Source organism: Oncorhynchus mykiss, chromosome 2, assembly GCF_013265735.2.
Source record: "Oncorhynchus mykiss isolate Arlee chromosome 2, USDA_OmykA_1.1, whole genome shotgun sequence".
In the NCBI taxonomy this organism is placed as follows: domain Eukaryota; kingdom Metazoa; phylum Chordata; class Actinopteri; order Salmoniformes; family Salmonidae; genus Oncorhynchus; species Oncorhynchus mykiss.
The window spans coordinates 24693432-24715512 of record NC_048566.1 but is presented as its reverse complement, the minus strand read 5'-3'; the positions used below and the strand labels follow the sequence as shown (position 1 = coordinate 24715512).

Sequence of the window (22081 nt, the reverse complement as noted above, 5' to 3'; positions counted from 1 at the left end):
GCTGGAAGATGGCCTCGGCTGCCAGCTCCACAGCCCAGAACTGCCCAAGGGTCAAAGATCATCAGCAGTCCAGTGCAGTGGAACACACACACACACACACACACACACACACACACACACACACGGCACAGCGTGATCGAGGTAAATTGTTTACAGCTTGAAGACAAAAGAAGACGGGGAGAAATCTATTTTCCTCCAAGGTCATTCAACTTTAAAATGTAAAAGTGGTTTTGAAGGTATAGTATAGCAAAACATGTATGGGGCCTTTTAGTTTGGCTTTGTCTGTTTTGCTCCTTCCTTCTCTCCATGTCAGCTCTGGGGTACGTTGGGAATAATTTATCAGAGAGGGAGAAGAAGGAGGAGCAGGAGGAAGAGGAGGAGGAGGATGCTCATCTACAAACAATGCAAACACAAAGTTGTTGTGTAAATGATTTGCCTCGGTGCTAGAGCATTGTTAACATTCACAGACAGATGCAACTATTCCCTGCCTGCCTGTATTCCAAATCAAATCAAATGTTTTTGGTCACATACACATGGTTAGCAGATGTGTAGCGAAATGCTTGTGCTTCTAGTTCCGACAATGCAGTAATATCTAACAAGTAATCTAACAAATTCACAACAACTACCTTATACACACAAATGTAAGGGATGAATATGTACATATAAATATATGGATGAGCGATGGCCGTGCGGCATAGGCAAGATGAGATGAGTGATATAGGATATGTAAACATTATTAAAATGGCCTCATTTAATGTGACTGATGAGAGGCAAAGGCAAGATGCAGTAGATGGTATAGAACAGTATATACATATGAGATGAGTAATCTAGGATATGTAAACATTATTAAAGTGGCAATATTTAAGGTGACTAGTGATACCTTTATTAAGTACATTTATTAAAGTGGCCAGAGATTTGAGTCTGTATGTTGAAAGCAGCCTCTCTATGTTAGTGATGGCTGTTTAACAGTCTGATGGCCTTGAGATAGAAGCTGTTTTTCAGTCTCTCGGTCCCAGCTTTGATGCACCTGTACTGACCTCGCCTTCTGGATGATAGCGGGGTAAACAGACAGAGGCTCGGGTGGTTGTTGTCCTTGATGATCTTTTTGGCCTTCCTATGACATTGGGTGCTGAAGGTGTCCTGGATGGCAGGTAGTTTGCCCCCGGTGATGCGTTGTGCAGACTGCACTACCCTCTGGAGAGCCTTACGGTTGAGGGCGGTGCAGTTGCCGTACCAGGCAGTGATACAGCCCGAAATTTGGTGACAAATTTCTTCAGCCTCCTGAGGTTGAAGAGGCGCTGTTGCGCCTTCTTCACCACACTGTCTGCGTGGGTGGTCCATTTCATTTTGTCCGTAATGTGTACGCCAAGGAACATAATACTTTCCACCTTCTCCACTACTGTCCCGTCGATGTGGATAGGGGGATGCTCCCACTGTTGTTTCCTGAAGTCCACGATAATCTCCTTTGTTTTGTTGGCGTTGAGTGAGAGGTTATTTTCCTGACACCACACTCTGAGAGCCCTCACCTCCTCCCTGTAGGCTGTCTCGTCAATGTTGGTAATCAAGTCTACCACTGTAGTGTTGTCTGCAAACTTGATGATTGAGTTGGAAGCGTGCATGGTCACGCAGTCATGGCTGAACAGGGAGTACAGGAGAGGGCTGAGAATGTACCCTTGTGGCCCACCTGGGGGTGACCCGTCAGAAAGTCCAGGTCCAGTTGCACAGGGCGGGGTCGAGACCCAGGGTTTCAAGCTTAATGATGAGTTTGGAGGGTACTATGGTATTAAATGCTGAGCTGTAGTCAATGAACAGCATTCTTACATAGGTATTCCTCTTGTCCAGATGGAATAGGGCACTGTGCAGTATGATGGAGATTGCATTGTCCGTGTACCTGTCGCGGTGGTAAGCATATTGGACAGGGTTTAGGGTATCAGGTAGGGTGGAGGTGATATATGAGTATTTTGCAGTAGTTTCAGTGTCAGTTTCAGTTTCAGTTTCAGTGTCAGGGGCTAGGGTCAGTCTGTTATATCTGGAGTATTTCCCCTGTCTTATCCTGTGTCCTGTGTAAATTTTAAGTTCTCTAATTCTTTCTCTCCTTTCCTTTCCTCTCTCTCTCTCTCTCTCTCTCTCTCTCTCTCTCTCAGAGGAGGAGGAGGAGGACCTAAGCACTAGGACCATGCCTCAGGACTACCTGGCCTGATGACTCCTTGCTGTCCCCAGTCCACCTGGCCGTGCTGCTGTTCCAGTTTCAACTGTTCTGCCTGCGGCTATGGAACACTGAACTGTTCACCGGACGTGCTACCTGTCCCCTGTCCCAGACCTGCTGTTTTTTTATTTATTTTTTTTAAATTTATTTTACCTTTATTTAACCAGGTAGGCAAGTTGAGAACAAGTTCTCATTTACAATTGCGACCTGGCCAAGATAAAGCAAAGCAGTTCGACAGATACAACAACACAGAGTTACACATGGAGTAAAACAAACATACAGTCAATAATAAAGTATAAACAAGTCTATATACAATGTGAGCAAATGAGGTGAGAAGGGAGGTAAAGGCAAAAAAGGCCTTGGTGGCAAGGTAAATACAATATAGCAAGTAAAACACTGGAATGGTAGTTTTGCAATGGAAGAATGTGCAAAGTAGAAATAAAAATAATGGGGTGCAAAGGAGCAAAATAAATAAATAAATGAAATACAGTTGGGAAAGAGGTAGTTGATAGGGCTAAATTATAGGTGGGCTATGTACAGGTGCAGTAATCTGTGAGCTGCTCTGACAGTTGGTGCTTAAAGCTAGTGAGGGAGATAAGTGTTTCCAGTTTCAGAGATTTTTGTAGTTCGTTCCAGTCATTGGCAGCAGAGAACTGGAAAGAGAGGCGGCCAAAGAAATAATTGGTTTTGGGGGTGACTAGAGAGATATACCTGCTGGAGCGTGTGCTACAGGTGGGAGATGCTATGGTGACCAGCGAGCTGAGATAAGGGGGGACTTTACCTAGCAGGGTCTTGTAGATGACCTGGAGCCAGTGGGTTTGGCGACGAGTATGAAGCGAGGGCCAGCCAACGAGAGCGTACAGGTCGCAATGGTGGGTAGTATATGGGGCTTTGGTGACAAAACGGATTGCACTGTGATAGACTGCATCCAATTTGTTGAGTAGGGTATTGGAGGCTATTTTGTAAATTACATCGCCAAAGTCGAGGATTGGTAGGATGGTCAGTTTTACAAGGGTATGTTTGGCAGCATGAGTGAAGGATGCTTTGTTGCGAAATAGGAAGCCAATTCTAGATTTAACTTTGGATTGGAGATGTTTGATATGGGTCTGGAAGGAGAGTTTACAGTCTAACCAGACACCTAAGTATTTGTAGTTGTCCACGTATTCTAAGTCAGAGCCGTCCAGAGTAGTGATGTTGGACAGGCGGGTAGGTGCAGGTAGCGATCGGTTGAAGAGCATGCATTTAGTTTTACTTGTATTTAAGAGCAATTGGAGGCCACGGAAGGAGAGTTGTATGGCATTGAAGCTTGCCTGGAGGGTTGTTAACACAGTGTCCAAAGAAGGGCCGGAAGTATACAGAATGGTGTCGTCTGCGTAGAGGTGGATCAGAGACTCACCAGCAGCAAGAACAACATCATTGATGTATACAGAGAAGAGAGTCGGTCCAAGAATTGAACCCTGTGGCACCCCCATAGAGACTGCCAGAGGTCCGGACAACAGACCCTCCGATTTGACACACTGAACTCTATCAGAGAAGTAGTTGGTGAACCAGGCGAGGCAATCATTTGAGAAACCAAGGCTGTTGAGTCTGCCGATGAGGATGTGGTGATTGACAGAGTCGAAAGCCTTGGCCAGATCAATGAATACGGCTGCACAGTAATGTTTCTTATCGATGGCGGTTAAGATATCGTTTAGGACCTTGAGCGTGGCTGAGGTGCACCCATGACCAGCTCTGAAACCAGATTGCACAGCAGAGAAGGTATGGTGAGATTCAAAATGGTCGGTAATCTGTTTGTTGACTTGGCTTTCGAAGACCTTAGAAAGGCATGGTAGAATAGATATAGGTCTGTAGCAGTTTGGGTCAAGAGTGTCCCCCCTTTGAAGAGGGGGATGACCGCAGCTGCTTTCCAATCTTTGGGAATCTCAGACGACATGAAAGAGAGGTTGAACAGGCTAGTAATAGGGGTGGCAACAATTTCGGCAGATAATTTTAGAAAGAAAGGGTCCAGATTGTCTAGCCCGGCTGATTTGTAGGGGTCCAGATTTTGCAGCTCTTTCAGAACATCAGCTGAATGGATTTGGGAGAAGGAGAAATGGGGAAGGCTTGGGCGAGTTGCTGTTGGGGGTGCAGTGCTGTTGACAGGGGTAGGAGTAGCCAGGTGGAAAGCATGGCCAGCAGTAGAAAAATGCTTATTGAAATTTTCAATTATGGTGGATTAATCAGTGGTGACAGTGTTTCCTATCTTCAGTGCAGTGGGCAGCTGGGAGGAGGTGTTCTTATTCTCCATGGACTTTACAGTGTCCCAGAACTTTTTTGAGTTAGTGTTGCAAGAAGCAAATTTCTGCTTGAAAAAGCTAGCCTTGGCTTTTCTAACTGCCTGTGTATAATGGTTTCTAGCTTCCCTGAACAGCTGCATATCACGGGGGCTGTTCGATGCTAATGCAGAACGCCATAGGATGTTTTTGTGTTGGTTAAGGGCAGTCAGGTCTGGGGGGAACCAAGGGCTATATCTGTTCCTGGTTCTAAATTTCTTGAATGGGGCATGTTTATTTAAGATGGTTAGGAAGGCATTTTTTAAAAATATCCAGGCATCCTCTACTGACGGGATGAGGTCAATATCCTTCCAGGATACCCCGGCCAGGTCGATTAGAAAGGCCTGCTCGCTGAAGTGTTTCAGGGAGCGTTTTACAGTGATGAGAGGAGGTCGTTTGACCGCTGACCCATTACGGATGCAGGCAATGAGGCAGTGATCGCTGAGATCTTGGTTGAAGACAGCAGAGGTGTATTTAGAGGGGAAGTTGGTTAGGATGATATCTATGAGGGTGCCCATGTTTAAGGCTTTGGGGAGGTACCTGGTAGGTTCATTGATAATTTGTGTGAGATTGAGGGCATCAAGTTTAGATTGTAGGATGGCTGGGGTGGATTTTTAAAAGTAGAAGTTCAAATTGTTTGGGTACAGACCTGGATAGTAGGACAGAACTCTGCAGGCTATCTTTGCAGTAGATTGCAACACCGCCCCCTTTGGCAGTTCTATCTTGTCTGAAAATGTTGTAGTTTGGAATTAAAATGTCTACATTTTTGGTGGTCTTCCTAAGCCAGGATTCAGACACAGCTAGAACATCCGGGTTGGCAGAGTGTGCTAAAGCAGTGAATAGAACAAGCTTAGGGAGGAGGCTTCTAATGTTAACATGCATGAAACCAAGGCTATTACGGTTACAGAAGTCGTCAAAAGAGAGCGCCTGGGGAATAGGAGTGGAGCTAGGCACTGCAGGGCCTGGATTCACCTCTACATCGCCAGAGGAACATAGGAGGAGTAGAATAAGGGTGCGACTAAAAGCAATAAGAATTGGTCGTCTAGAACGTCTGGAACAGAGAGTAAAAGGAGGTTTCTGGGGGCGATAAAATAGCATCAAGGTATAATGTACAGACAAAGGTAAGGTAGGATGTGAATACAGTGGAGGTAAACCTAGGTATTGAGTGATGAAGAGAGAGATATTGTCTCTAGAAACATCATTGAAACCAGGAGATGTCATTGCATGTGTGGGTGGTGGAACTAATAGGTTGGATAAGGTATAGTGAGCAGGACTAGAGGCTCTACAGTGAAATAAGCCAATAAACACTAACCAGAACAGCAATGGACAAGACATATTGACATTAAGGAGAGGCATGCTTAGTCGAGTGATCAAAAGGGTCCAGTGAGTGGAGAGGTTGGTTGAGGGTCACGGCGATTTAGACAGCTAGCCAAGCCAACCGGTAGCAAGCTAGCATAGGATGGAGTCTGTTGTTAGCCACCTCTTGCGTTCGGTCAGTAGATTAGTGGGGTTCCGTGAGGTAGAGGGGATTAATCCAAATCACACAACAACAACAAAAATAAGAACAATAGATATAGTTATAGAGGCCCGAGAAGAAAACATAATAATAATAAAAATAAATAAATTGTCCGATTGTCTATTCAGATAGCAGCCGGTAAGACAGCTAACTGTTAGCGGGCCGCAGATGGGCGTTCAGGTAACGTCGCGACAGAGGAGCCAGCCGGATCTCCTTCAGGTAGATAACGTCGGCAGTCCAGTTGTGAAGGCACGGTGGGGCTCCGCGTAGGCAGTGAAACGGGTCCGGATAGGTGACTGCAGCCCAGGAGTGAATGATGGAACTCAGGAGTGATTGACGGAGCTGGCTAGCACCGGAACAATCGATGTTTGCTCCGGAATCGACGAAAGCCGACTGTCACACGGATAGCAGCTAGCTAGCTGTGAGATCCGGGTATGAATGTCCAGAGAGCAGTTGAAATCCAGGGACATGGAGAGAAAAATTGGTCCGGTATGTTCCGTTCCGAGCCGCGCTGCGCCGTACAAAACTGGCGATAGATTTTCGAGCTAAAGGATAGCTGATCACCACAAACCGTGGTTAGCTGAATACTAACGATTTGCCAGTAAAGAAGCTAACTAGCTTCTGATTAGCTTCTGGATTAGCTTCTGGGCTAGCTCCTGGCTAGCTTCTGGCTAGTTTCTGGCTAGCTTCTTGGAGTTTCTGGCTAGCTTCTTGGAGGATTACAGATCTGAGGTAAATAATAATTTTTTATAAATATAAATTGGTGAGGCTGGTTGCAGGAGAGTGTTTAGAAGATGAGTTGATGGAAAATAAAAATAAAATGTATGTGAAAAAAGTTGTAAATATATATATATACAGGACACGACAAGACGAGGACAAAAGACGTCTGAACTGCTATGCGATCTTGGAGAAGATTGTTTTCAACTCTCTAGAGACAGCAGGAGCGGTGGAGATACTCTGAATGTGATCGGCTATGAAAAGCCAACTGACATTTACTCCTGAGGTGCTGACCTGTTGCACCCTCGACAACCACTGTGATTATTATTATTTGACCCTGTTGGTCATCCATGAACATTTGAACATCTTGGCCATGTTCTGTTATAATCTCCACCCGGCACAGCCAGGAGAGGACTGGCCACCCCTCATAGCCTGGTTCCTCTCTAGGCTTCTTCCTAGGTTCTGGCCTAGGAGTTTTTCCTAGCCACCGTGCTTCTACACCTGCATTGCTTGCTGTTTGGGGTTTTAGGCTGGGTTTCTGTACAGCACTTTGAGACATCAGCTGATAAAAGAAGGGCTTTATAAATCCATTTGATTTGATTTGCTCCTTGACTAGTCTCTCAAAGCACTTTATGATGACAGAAGTGAGTGCAACGGGGCGATAGTCATTTAGTTCCGTTACCTTAGCTTTCTTGGAAAAAGGAGGACACCTAATTTTGTCCACCTTGTTATCTAGAGATTGGACATTGGCGAGTAATATGCTCGGGAGTGGTGGATGGTGTGCTTGCCTTCTGAGTCTGACCAGTAGGCCGCTCCGTCTGACTCTCGACTGCGTTGTCTCTCTCTCTCTCTCTCTCTCTCCCTCTCTCTCTCTCTCTCTTTCTCTATCGCTCTCTCTCTCTCTCCCTCTCTCTGTGTGTATGCTAATGCTTCTCTAGCCCCTCCAGCCAAAATTGTGATTTTTTTTGTATCCTTAAGTTCATCTTTGTGGGTTGGCTATGAAGCATCAATAGGCATATATATTCATTATTTGTTATCATATTCATTTCTATGTTAATGAGGACCGAGATCCTGATGAAAATCTGTTTTCCGTCCTTCAAGTAGAAATAAGTGGCAATCACATTTGTTTGGGGGGTTTGCTTTTAAATGAGAGAAGACATTTCTAACATACTGCGATGTGTGCTGTCTCCATTCCATATATCATATTGCACCTTAATATGACAATGCAAATAATAATCTCTCATTCTCTCTCTCTCTCTCTCTCTCTCTCTCTCTCTCTCTCTCTCTCTCTCTCTCTCTCTCTCTCTCTCTCTCTCTCTCTCTCTCTCTCTCTCTCTCTCTCTCTCTCTCTCTCTCTCTCTCTCTCTCTCTCTCTCTCTCTCTCTCTCTCTCTCTCTCTCTCTCTCTCTCTCTCTCTCTCTCTCTCTCTCTCTCTCTCTCTCTCTCTCTCTCTCTCTCTCTCTCTCTCCCGCTCTCTCTCTCTTTCGTCTGCTGCTCCCTGCTCACCACGGCACTGTGACGTTACATTGATGAACCAGTATTTGAGGAGAAAAGGGAGATGTGTGTTTGATAAGAATGTGATGGGGTCTGCTAGAGCAATAGAATTCCAAAAACTGTTGTTCCTTTTGAAAGTTTATGAAAATGAGTAATGTGTGTGCTGAAATCTAAGAAAAGAAAACTAGCTACAGTCCATTACATTTGCCACATGTATTAAAGATGGGGAGGGTGTAACAAACATTGAGTTGATGCCCTTATTTGAGAGGTATTGGAAAACCTCCTTGGTCTTTGTGGTTGAATCTGTGTAATGCATTGCTTGGCTGAGGGACCTTACAGATAATTGTATGTGTGGGGTACAGAAAAGAGGTAGTCATTCCAAAATCATGTTAAACACTTTTATTGCACACAGAATGAGTTCATGCAACTTATTATGTGATTGTTTAGCAAAATTGTGCTCCTGAACTTATTTAGGAATGCCATAATAAAGGGGTTGAATACTTATTGACTCAAGGCATTTCAGATTTTCATTTTTTAATGATTTGTCTAAAGAAAATTTAAACATAATTCTACTTTGACATTATGAGGTATTGAGTGTAAGCCAGTGACAAAACAACTGCATTTAATCCATTTTAAATTCAGGCTGTAACACAACAAAATGTGGAAAAAGTCAAGGGGTGTGAATACTTTCTGAAAGCATTGTATATTGTATATAAAAAATATAATTCTGAGTATGTAAACAGTGGTGAATGTGCAGTAACTGTGTCCTCTCTCAGTGCCATTCAGTGTGGTGGTAATACCCTCTGGACTGCTCCGTGGTGATTATACTTCCACAGTTCATTTTGTTCTCACACAAGCATGTTGAGTGGCTCATTGTAACGAGGAAGCATGTGACTTTAACACACACACACACACACACACACACACACACACACACACACACACACACACACACACACACAACGAGAATGAGAAGCAGAAGCGCTCTCTCTCTCTCTTTCTCTGTATAATTATTTCTATACCACCTACCCCCAAATTGAAAGAGTGAATATAGGCCTATATTTCGTCTGAATGCCGTCATTTAAGAGGCTTTTTATATGAGTAATAAAGCGAGGCTGCCACCCTCTGTCACTAAGGAGCCAATCAATTCCCGGGGAGGGAAAAACATCTGTTCCCAGTTGAAGAACTGGCTAACAAGAAATAGCGCCTTTTCACATGATAATGGAGTTTATAATGGGTTGGAATAGAGGATCTTGGATCTGATCTGGGATCTGTGGTGTAGAGAAACAGCAAGATGATTCCGCACACACACACACACTAAGGGAAGTGGGGGTGATTTGTAGCAGGCTCACCAGTACACCTAAATGCATTACCTAAACATCACTGAAACGTTACCTCAACGCATCACCTAAACATCACTGAAACGTTACCTCAACGCATCACCTAAACGTTACCTCAACGCATCACCTTAACATCACTGAAACATTACCTCAACACATCACCTAAACATTACATAGAGAGGAAAATTGCCTAAATGCATTGGCTTTTCTATTTAGTCATTGGACAACTGAGTCATCCTTCCATGTAGACCAAACGTGTGCTACGATGTTCCAATAAATTACTTCAATTACCAGTGTGGCTGTAACCATCATACTCAGTGAGGAACTGTTGATTTAGTCTCTCTCTCGTAAGGGATGGGTCACACAAGTAATCATGGTGGACCTTGTGACAGTAAAGGCCGTTAAACGTTCATCCCGGAGCTAGTATTGTCGTTTGATTAAGTGTTTCTCTATCTTTGTGGGATTGTCTTTTTCTGTCTTTTCAGGGGCACTGCTAGAGTGTGAATATCCCTCTATAGCCTCTACTGCTCTATTGCTGGTAGAACTCGTGGGTTTAAACAGTGGTATCACCTCAAGCACTGCTGGCTCTGAGCTGGTACACTCTAATAACTGCTCCCATAAATGGCCAGTAAATCTGGGGCGATATAAAACACCAGCTTATGAGAGGCAATCATTTGGAAGCGGTCACTCTCCCAGCCCAGCTGCCCCAAAGCCGCACGGACGGATGGATGCTCTCTTTCTCTCTCGCTCTCCCTTTCTCCCTTTCTCTTCTTTACTCTCTCTCTCTCTCTCTCTCTCTCTCTCTCTCTCTCTCTCTCTCTCTCTCTCTCTCTCTCTCTCTCTCACTCACTCTCTCACTCTCCACTCTCCACTCCTCTCCACTCTCCTCTCCACTCTCAACTCTGCTCGGTGCCTGAGTTCACACCTAAATTACTGCAGGCACTGCTGCAGAAGCTGAACTACACCTGCAGGCTTGACTGGAAAGGTCAACAAGCTGCTTAAAATGAAGAATAGCACAGGAGATACCGGAGTAATCTACTCTCCCATCTTCTCTTTCTCTCTCTCATCTCTCTCTCCTCCACGCTCCCTGCACATTTTAATCTCGTTTAGATTTCTGGTTTTGGTCTGTCTGTCTGTCTGTCTGTCTGTCTGTCTGTCTGTCTGTCTGTCTGTCTGTCTGTCTGTCTGTGTCTCACTCTCTGATCTCTCTCTCTGTGTGTTATCTCTCTCTGTGTGTTATCTCTCTCTCGGTGTGTTGTCTCTCTCTCGGTGTGTTATCTCTCTCTCTGTGTTATCTCTCTCTCTGTGTTATCGCTCTCTCTCTGTGTTATCTCTCTCTCTCGGTGTGTTATCTCTCTCTCTGTGTGTTATCTCTCTCTCTCTGTGCTATCTCTCTCTGTGTGTTATCTCTCTCTCTCTCTGTGTTATCTCTCTGTGTGGTATCCTCTCTCTCTCTCTGTTATCTCTCTCTGTGTGTTATCTCTCACTCTCTCTCTTATCTCTCTCTCTCTGTGTTATCTCTCTCTTAGTGTGTTATCTCTCTCTCTCTCTGTTATCTCTCTCTTTCTGTGAACACATGTACAGTATATAGGTGTTGTTAGTGTCTCAGACAAACTGAGGGTATTGACTTCATGAATCTGCCGCACTCTGCTAGATTCTTTGTCTCCCCTCTCTTATTCTCTCACTCGCTCTTTCTCTCCCTTGCATGCTTCTTTCTCTCCTTTGCTTTCCTTCTCTTTTTTCCCTCTGTTCCCGCCACACGCTCTACAGTGCTTTATCTCTGGCTAGCCGTGGGCAGAATATCAAACAGGTCGTTCCTCATGTCTTTCTGCTTCTGTCCTCGGTTTCTTTCACCAAATAATAGAAACGAAAAATACAAATAACATTAATCTGCTATTCCCTTTCATACATTCGGTTCCCTCTCTCTCTCTCTCTCTCTCTCTCTCTCTCTCTGTGTGTGTGTGTAACACATGCACACATTTGTTGTTTATCACAAGCACAGGCTTCAAAACAAGCACGTCAAAGAAAGTCACTGGGATCAAACAGTGGAAGAGGAAAAGCTTCGTCTGACATTTTAGAAAATGTAAGCAACTACAAATTAGTGAGCAGAAAGTCACTAAAATGTCTCAATCATTTATTAGAACCTTGGCTTGGCACCAAAGAGCTAGATAGAGGACTCACCGTTGAGGCAATCGACATTTTGAAGGATTGGTTGATCCCTCCTGGTGACCCGGTTGGACATGACCCCAACAGGGTCACCATGAGGGATCAACCAAGGAAGTTGGAAATCCCACCCAGTTGACTACATTAAAATGGTGGTAGACCTCAATGGCGTTGCCCATGTTAAGACGGCCTTTTGGACACTAGAGGCCTCTATCATTCTCTATGCTTGGCACCCAGCTCATCTTATGACTTATGGCTGAGTCTTACAGAATGTTGTTGCCCCCTAGTGCTGGGACTGCACAGTGCAGGCTGCACACACACACGCACACACACACACATATACACACCAACATAACCGTAGCTAGAGGTTTAAAAGAGGGATTGGGAAATACAGCTGTAGAGACTGATAAAGCCCACACATTCACACATGTAAACCAGGTAAGAAAGGTGTCTGCGGGTCAGAAAGACATCTGTAGTGTATGTTCCCGCTTCCCTCATTATATCACCACCCACTGCCTGACCTAAACCTCTACCAGCCACACACACACTCATGCATGCACACATGCACACACACAATTCAAATCTCATTATTTGCACGTGTGTGTATGCTTACCTTATTGTATCAGGTCAAATATACATGGACCATTCTGTACCCTTCCACCTCTCTTCACTCTTCCGTCCATCTCACCTCCTTTCCCTCCTCCACCAATCTTCTTGCCTTGCCCCTCATCCTCCTCTCCTGTATACTGAGAAGCAGAATGCAGAAAATACACATATAAAACAAGCTGAACGAGCAGCGGATCCATCAGGAGATTCATAGCATCATAACACATCTTCCTAAATGATGTGTCTGTCTGGGACCCAACAGCCAGGTGTGATTTGTGCTCAGTAACGTGTGAATCTAGATATGTCGGGAGGGACACAGGCAGGCAGACAGAAACACCACACCCCATCAGCTCCAGTGTTACGCTTCAACCTGCTTCCCACACGTCTAGATTTATTGGGTTGATATAGAGGCATATGGCTGGCTCACTCAGCCTTACATACCGTACAGTGACTTATACAGCTGAGAGTGAACCCACTCTATACATCCTCTTGTAGCTACTGCTGTTAGATACTGTACATAAACACTCAGAGAGCGAGAGAGAGAGAGAGAGAGAGAGAGAGAGAGAGAGAGAGAGAGAGAATATGATATTTGTAATGTCTTTATTGTTTTGAAACTTCTGTATGTGTAATGTTTACTGTTAATTTTTATTGTTTATTTCACTTTTGTATATTATTTACCTCACTTGCTTTGGCAATGTTAACACGTTTCCCATGCCAATAAAGCCCCTTGAATTGAATCGAATTGAATTGAGAGAGAGCGAGAGAGAGCGAGAGAGAGAGAGAGAGAGAGAGAGAGAGAGAGAGAGAGAGAGTGAAAGAGAGAGAGAGAGAGAGAGAGAGAGAGAGAGAGAGACTCTCCCCTCCAGTTTAGCTGGCAAACAAGCTTTCTACTATCCAGCTTAGGTCTATCTCTACTCACATGTAGGATCCCCTTCAATAATCAGACCAAATCTCTCTAGCTACCTCTTCTCCTCCTTACCCCTCTCCTCCTCTTTCTTCTCCTCCACTCCCTCCTTCCTTCTCTCCTCTCCTCTCCTCTTCTCTCCTCCCCTCCACCCCTCTCCTTTTCTCTCTTCTCTGAGTGGTCTTTCAGATCCAGTCAGAGGCTTGAGGTAGAGGAGGGCTCTGAGACACAAACATCTCTCCTGATCAGCTGTGCAATCAGACAGCCGCCTCCCATCCTGACAGTGATAAATATGGCTCTTAATGTCCTGCTGCTCCCTGATCATTGCATTTCGCTGCAATTTAGACGAGCGTCACACCGAGAGACGGCTACCATGACAATTAACATCAAACAGGGCTCAGTGTGGTGTAGTGTGGTGCGGTGTGGTATAGTGTACAACTCAGCTTGGCTCACTGTACTGTGCTGTGGAGGGAGTCTGTGTGAGAAGTCCAAAAGTCACTGACAGTTAGAGGAAAATAAACACACATATGTGCATCAGTTGTAGAACCTGAGTATGCACAGGTCCTCAGAGGCTGATATCACTCACACAGACCTTGTTTCCAATTTAGGAGAACCTCCTATCCAGAGCATCTTGCGCTAGTGAATGCATGTATTTTCATACTGGACCCTTGTGGGAATCAAACCCACAACCCTGGCACTGCAAGCACCACGTTCTACCATCTGAGCTACTGTCTGTCTGCCACAGTCAAACATTTGCCAGAGGTTTGATAGAGCTACTCAAGTTACACTTATTGTTGAGTTTTATCAAGGTCCTGCCAAGTACATATAAATGGTTTACTGAGATATGAGGATTGGCTCAGCCTAACAAGGTGTCTTTGTGACCTTAATAAATGTATTAAACAACAAGCTGGGAAAGTAAATGGCATGTTTTTGGATCCCTGTTGTTGAGTCTGATCATTAGTGATACAAGAACATTTACCAGAGATAACTGCTCTCTCTGGCTGAATCTCACAGATATGTGTTTTTAAGTATCTCCGGCCTAGTACAATGTGCCAGGTGTATGTTATAATACTCTGCCCAGGGGAACTATCTCTTAACGATCTACTGAAAATGTGTGCGTGTGGATGGAAAACTGTGTGTGTGTGTGTGTGTGTGTGTGTGTGTGTGTGTGTGTGTGTGTGTGTGTGTGTGTGTGTGTGTGTGTGTGTGTGTGTGAGCAATATGAATAAAGACCAACTACAATAGTTCAAGCATTAAAAGAACATGTGCCACGTGAATATGTAGACAGCCAACCAATGATGACCCAAAGGGCTGTTATAGTAGAGTCTTTGTGCTTTGTGAAAGCTTAATGTGGGTATTAACTGACTTTGTTCTGTTCTTTGTGCATATGAGATGTCTCCCTCTCTTCCTGGCTCTCCTTCTCCGTACAGCCGTGTCAGACAGGCAGGTAGGCAGGCGTGCTCTCTCTCCCCCAGCCCGAGGCTGGCTCCTGGGCATGGCAGCCTTAACCCTGCTGTGTACTGAGGGCTGGAACCTCATGGAACACTGCTCTCCAAAGTGGGTTGGAGAACACATCAATATTGAAACACGTCAAGCTTATAAGAAAATAAATACTTAATTCAAACAAAAAACCTGCCCATTGGCAGCATTGGATCATTCAGAGATCCTCACTGAACTTCTGGAGAGAGTTTGCTGCACTGAAAGTAACGGGGCTGAATAATTTTGCACGCCCAATTTTTCAGTTTTCGATTTGTTAAAAAAGTTTGAAATATCCAATAAATGTCATTCCACTTCATGATTGTGTCCCACTTGTTGTTGATTCTTCACAAAAAAATACAGTTTTATATCTTTATGTTTGAAGCCTGAAATGTGGCAAACGGTCGCAAAGTTCAAGGGGGCCGAATACTTTCGCAAGGCACTGTATGTAGGGACAACCATGTTGTGATGTTCACCGTGATGTTCACCGTGATGTTCATTACATTCTAGTAACACTGAGTAGAATAGAAGGGAGGGTAGAGCGAAGCTAGAGAAGCAGACAGGAAACACAGGGAAACAGACAGTAGGAGGTACAGGGGAGCACAGGGAAAGAGAGACCACAGAAAGATCACAGGGAGCATGGTGTGAGCTCTGTGAGAGGGCTGGGAAAATCTGAGTCACTGACTCTCCCTCAGTAAGAATGATGTACTGTACTGAGCAGGAGAGTGGTGAAAATTGGCATTGGCATATGCTCTGCACACATACACACATACGTGTGCGCTCAGACAAACACTACACACACACAACCGCAAACACAGGCACACACATACGCGAACATACACATATACACACAAAGGTACGCACACACCCAGCATTTCCCTGCACTGCAGGGTCGGTAAGAGGGGTAGCTCAGCTGAAACTGCAATATGAGAGGAGAACAGGCTGCTGATTGTATTAGAGTGTTCCCCACCATATCTCCTCTGGCCTGAAGCCGACCTTGCTGAGTTTATGAAGACAGATCCCCCAACACCACTGCAACCATCAGTAACCACACTGCACCACTCTATGGTACGAGCTACCGCCCACCATCCCTTTCCAACAGACAGAGAGTAAGGGACATGGTGTCACAGCAGCAGTGAAGCTGCCTTCTTATATTACATGGTTAGAGGGTTCTATGTTCAGTCTGTGTTATTACCATGTAATAACCTCTTCTAATGGCAAAATAAAGACTACGCGTAATCCAATGGATCCATCATGAGGTGGAGCTGGACTGGAGCTGAGTTGAGTGAGGTATCGTCATCCCCTCTCTGCCCCATTCCTTCCTTTCCTCTCCCCCAAACTCCATCCCTTCTTCACCCTCCCCCTCCCTCCCTCCCTCTCCCTCCTCCCTTTCCTCCCCTTCTCTCCCTCCCGCTCGCTCACCTCACAGCGGCCCATCAGGCTAATCCACAGTGACATCACATTACCGCCAGCGCTCACCGCCAGTCCCGTCCCTCCACGGGCTACGTTAATTAGGTTTGGACCAGCTAATGCTACATCCACAGAGAAGGAATGCAAACAGCTGTCAGGAACATAATGCACACACACACACACACACACACACACACACACACACACACACACACACACACACATACACACACACACACACACACACACACACACAGACACACACAGACACACACAATCACACACACACACACACACACACACACACACACACACACACACACACACACAGAGACACAGACACAGACACAGATACACACCCACAGAGACACAGACACAGATACACACCCACAGAGACACAGACACAGATACACACCCACAGAGACGCAGACACAGATACACACCCACAGATACACACACACACACATACATATACACACACACACATCACAAACACGTATACACAGACGTTCGCACACGCACACACTCCCACACAAACACACATAACCACACACAACCACACACTCACCTGTGCAGTACCACACCAACTCATTCCATAGACATTCTGTTACAGGCTTTCATTTCTGGCTTGAATGGTTTCAACACATGGTCCAGGTATAAAGACTCCTACTGTGGACTGCGGGGAAATCAATCATCTATTCCTTCGCCTTAATCATCTATTCCATCTATTCCTTAAAGGCTGTCATGGTCTAGGCAGGCCCCACTCTACAGATGGAATGAAGGAGAGGATGTTGAACCAACGCATGTGTGTGCGTGTTTACAAGCTGTCCTCCCTCTACTTCCCCACCACCTCCAACCTGTCCTGTGCAGCCAGCCAGTGGACATGCACTGACCCGCCCCCTCAATTACCCAGTGTCAACCTTTATTAGAGGGCCAGTCAGAGGGGCCACAGTGCAGTCATAGATTAGTGCAGCAAAGTCAATGATTGTGTTATAGACCTGCTGCCTTACTGGGTGAACTCTATTATAGATGTATGACAGTATGCAGATTAAAGGAATCTGATTCAATCCTCTCTTTCTTTCTTTCACTTTCTTTCTTTGTGTCCTTCCTCAAGATCTTCATCTAGCTCCCCTTTCCCATCTCCTCTCTCTCTCTTTCTCTTCCTCTCCTCTTTCCTGTGATTCTGTCAAGATTGAATTACAGTATTACACCACGTCCTGATTCAACTTTGACGGCTGCAATAATTTCCCCCTCCTTTCTCCGTGGCAGTTTCCAATATTAACATTGATTCAGTGTAAATGTGCCATTTGTATTCATCACAAGGGAATGAGCTTAAAGACAATGCACGGGAGAGTCTTATCCCAGCTGGCTCTTGTGCTTATGCCAGGACCCACTGTCCCCTATAATTCAATGTGGAGATCCTCTGGACCCCTATCCACGAGAACCGCTGGAGGGCACACGTTAAATGCAGCAGACAACTGGTGAATTCAACATTTATTCCATTTACAAAGGCATTGATACATGCCCCCCTTAGTCTAGTCATAGCTGATAAGATACTCGAAGCAGAACACACATAGCAAATCCATACAAATACACAGGGAGAGAGAGAAACACGTACACACGTGAAAACCCAAGTGTTATCCATTAAAGAGAAAGAGAGAGGGATCATATGTTTATGAGATGGGAGTCATCATTCTGCCTAATGTTTATTTGCTGTGGGGAGGGAGGAGGGGACGAGGAGGGAGGCAGAGTGACAAATGTGCTGACTAGACTAAGGCACATTAGCAGGTAGGAAAACGCGTTAAAACTCTCAGACTCAATCATTTAGGTAATGTCCCGTTCATTTTAGATTCATGGTTTGCAGTCGTTTTTACTGATCGACTCTGCGCACCGTAAATCTCAGGCTGCCCATTATCCACCGACGTTTTAGTTGGGGGTTTTGGGTGGCGTTCCTCTTAGGTTTTGCAGTGTTTTCAGAAAAAAACTCTAGGTAAAGGATGCAATTATGTGTTTTAATTATTTATTGACTTAGTTCAATGAGAGAAAAGCTACTGTATTAAAGAAGAGGCCAAATGTCATGGTCATTTCTCATGGGGCAATGCAGGCAAAGTGAAATGTATAGCTAGCCTGCAAACAAAGCAATATTAGGATATCTGATTGTGACTCAGTCCAGTCAAGAGGCAGTTAAAACTGTGACATCAGACAGGATGAGGGAGTTATTGTTATATTAACATGAAAAGGAGTCTGTTTAAAAAACGTTGATTTTACAGATACATGTAGGCGGCCCATTCCAAACAACTGCATTTGAACTGAGCTTATGTAGTTACTGTATAGCTCATTCTAATCCTTCAGATGGCAAAGTCAGTGTGTGGCAGGCAGTGTGTGGCAGGCAGTGTGTGGCAGTCAGTGTGTGGCAGGCAGTGTGTGGCAGTCAGTGTGTGGCAGGCAGTGTGTGGCAGTCAGTGTGTGGCAGGCAGTGTGTGGCAGTCAGTGTGTGGCAGGCAGTGTGTGGCAGTCAGTGGGTGGCAGTCAGTGTGTGGCAGGCAGTGTGTGGCAGTCAGTGTGTGGCAGGCAGTGTGTGGCAGTCAGTGTGTGGCAGTCAGTGTGTGGCAGGCAGTGTGTGGCAGGCGGTGTGTGGCAGGCAGTGTGTGGCAGTCAGTGTGTGGCAGTCAGTGTGTGGTAGTCAGTGTGTGGCAGGCAGTGTGTGGCAGTCAGTGTGTGGCAGTCAGTGTGTGGCAGGCAGTGTGTGGCAGTCAGTGTGTGGCAGTCAGTGTGTGGCAGGCAGTGTGTGGCAGGCAGTGTGTGGCAGTCAGTGTGTGGCAGTCAGTGTGTGGCAGGCAGTGTGTGGCAGGCAGTGTGACAGCTACAGCCTGCTTTAACCAAAGTACATCTGATTCTGAGGCAGTAGGGAAGCCAATAAAAAGGGATGTCAATTAAAGGCTGTTCATTTACAGGCATGTCCAAAAGTTTGATGTGGACTGAGTTTACACACAGCCAGTCCAAGCTCTCTCTCCTTCTGATAGCAGGATCAAGGTGCATTACAGTAGAACCTCCATTATGAGTTGTAATGCCAACATCCCAACCTCCCTGCTGTATCATATTGGTGGAATGAAAGTGCCTCATAGAGTCCCAAACAGCTCCTTGGAGTATTAAAACACACATTCAATTAGTCTTTCATAGCTAGCGAGGAGGCAGCGAAGAGGCAGGCGGGGTTTGGCTGAGGGTAAGAGTGCTTTTAAACATCTGAGTGGAGAAAAGGAAACGCACAAAGGCACCACAACCTGCTCGGCACTACACTCCTGCCCTTGTTCTGCTTTTAGTCCCAGCTCCCTCTCTACAGCAACAACCATCTGCAGATTAACCAAGGTAATACCATTATAATACATGACTTCTGAGAAACTTGACAGCAGACTCCGTTTCTTAACTTACAGTTGGACCCGCCATGGGCCAATGGGAAAGATCAAAACTCACACTATTCATATTTGTTGGAAATGTTTTGTTCCAGTGTTGTGAATCACATTGTTAATATGTTTATTGTTGCATATTGTGTGATGTAGGGACATAATGAGGATTCATTGGTGAATTCATTTGGGATTTTTAACGTTTATTTAACTAGGCAGGTCAGTTAGGAACAAATTCTTATTTACAATGACGGCCTAGGCAGGGATAATTGGGGAGCTGTGTTTAGTTTCTATTTTCCATTTCAAATCCACCCAGCTTCGCCAGGTGGAAAAACCATACCCATATCCACCATCAGAGACAGAGAGACAGAGAGAGGGAGAGAGAGAGAGGGGGGGGGGGGATCATGCCGTTGTTGATTTTGCACGTCTCATTTGCATAATGTTTTCTGACCCTTCCCCATCCTCCCACTCATCCGCCCACCACTCACTCAGGCACAGCAGAGCCTACCCACCGCACTGTGCCATGTGGCCAATGGCACAATGCTCAACTATCTTCACTTTGATCTCAGAAACCCCTCCAGAAATGTAATCACCAACACCAACCACAGACACAGAGGAGACTGTTCACCAAACAATTTTAAAACCAGTTTTAATCTAGCACAAATATGGATATTTTTTTAAACTTTGGGTAATGTTTTTATAAACCACTTGTGTGTAATAAATGAATAGCTAGTACCATTACAGTACCTTCCATCACAACAACAGAGCATTATTAGACTTCCCTGTCGAGTGTCTCTGGACTTTAAATATTAATCTCCACTCCATGACCGCAATGTCTCACCCTCTCCTCCTCAGTCCAAGTTCTCCCTCTCTCCTCCTCATCCCAACTTCTCACTCTCTCCTCCTCATCCCAACTTCTCCCTCTCTCCTCCTCAGCCCAACTTCTCCCTCTCTCCTCCTCAGCCCAACTTCTCCCTCTCTCCTCCTCAGCCCAACTTCTCCCTCTCTCTTCCTCAGGCCAACTTCCACCTCTCTCCTCCTCAGCCCAACTTCTACCTCTCTCCTCCTCAGCCCACCTCCTACCTCTCTCCTCCTCAGCCCACCTCCTACCTCTCTCCTCCTCAGCCCAACTTCTCCCTCTCTCCTCCTCAGCCCACCTCCTACCTCTCTCCTCCTCAGCCCACCTCCTACCTCTCTCCTCCTCAGCCCACCTCCTACCTCTCTCCTCCTCAGCCCACCTCCTACCTCTCTCCTCCTCAGCCCACCTCCTACCTCTCTCCTCCTCAGCCCACCTCCTACCTCTCTCCTCCTCAGCCCACCTCCTACCTCTCTCCTCCTCAGCCCACCTCCTACCTCTCTCATCCTCAGCCCACCTCCTACCTCTCTCCTCCTCAGCCCACCTCCTACCTCTCTCCTCCTCAGCCCACCTCCTACCTCTCTCCTCCTCAGCCCACCTCCTACCTCTCTCCTCCTCAGCCCACCTCCTACCTCTCCAAGGAACCCTTAATATTTAACACAGTATCAATAACTACTGCACCATTCCTTCTATTTTAGATGTTATTGCATCACTTCTTAACAAAACATTACCTTAGCTTAGAGTTCATGATATTTACATTCTACAGTGAGAAAGTGCCAATCATGCAGACAGGAGTGGGATGCTACGCTAACAACGCTAATTCCTCAATAACCAACCCACTGATTACAGCTGCTTCTGTCTGAAAAGGTAAGTGTGAATACAATACCCCAGCTCTGTTTGGACATTTATGATGAGAGGTTTACTGAGTTGGATTATAATATACAGAAACCATATTTTAGAAGGGAAAACAATAACCATAAAAGCCTTTCCATGTGTGTTTAGTGGCTCTGGAATTGAAAGGATTGTGAGCTAAGTGAATTGGTTATGAAATGAAATAAAAGTTGTCCTTGAAGGCAGCTGGAAGGCTGAATACGTCGTGAAGGCTTCATGTCTTGTCATTAGGCATCTTTAGACTGGGGAAACAGGATTAAAAGTAGCTCTGTTAAGTTTTGAGTACAGGAAGTCTTCTGGCATCTGAGTGCTCGCTCTTTTTATTGTCTCCATTGAATCCTTCCAAGGTGATGTTTGGTGGTGTTTTTGCCGCAAGCTGCTTGTCTCCTCTCTCTCTGTTTATCTCCCTCTCTCTTCTGAGGACTAATAAACATTAACATAAAAATGGTGATGAATCTTGCCGGAGTACGTATCAGGTCATCAGAAAACTTGTTCGGAATAACCTCATTAATGGAAGGCCAACGTGCTTGTCTTCCTTCCTTGCTTTTCCCCCTTGACTACTACGAATTTTAATCAGCAGCTTCCTAGTTAGGTAGCTGTGTAGTGTGATGCATTTTAGATCACCACATTAAAAAATAACTGGCCACCTGACTTTTTAAAGGTAAAAGCTTTGTGACAAAGATAGAAACATCTCTTTTATTTCCTCTGTCATCCATAGATGATTGCACTGAAAGTGTGTGCTGAGCTGTTGTGTTGTAAGTCTTCATTACATGTGTCACTGACTCCACT

General features: G+C 45.4%; 1 long non-coding RNA gene across 1 annotated transcript in view; it reads right to left on the bottom strand.

Annotated features, from left to right (window-relative positions):
- Positions 1-22081, bottom strand: part of LOC110538989 — a 38092-nt gene that overhangs the window by 7861 nt on the left and 8150 nt on the right. Inside the window, exon 2 of the long non-coding RNA XR_002475853.2 lies at positions 12362-12494. This is a non-coding gene — a long non-coding RNA (uncharacterized LOC110538989). The remainder of the gene's footprint in view (positions 1-12361; positions 12495-22081) is intronic.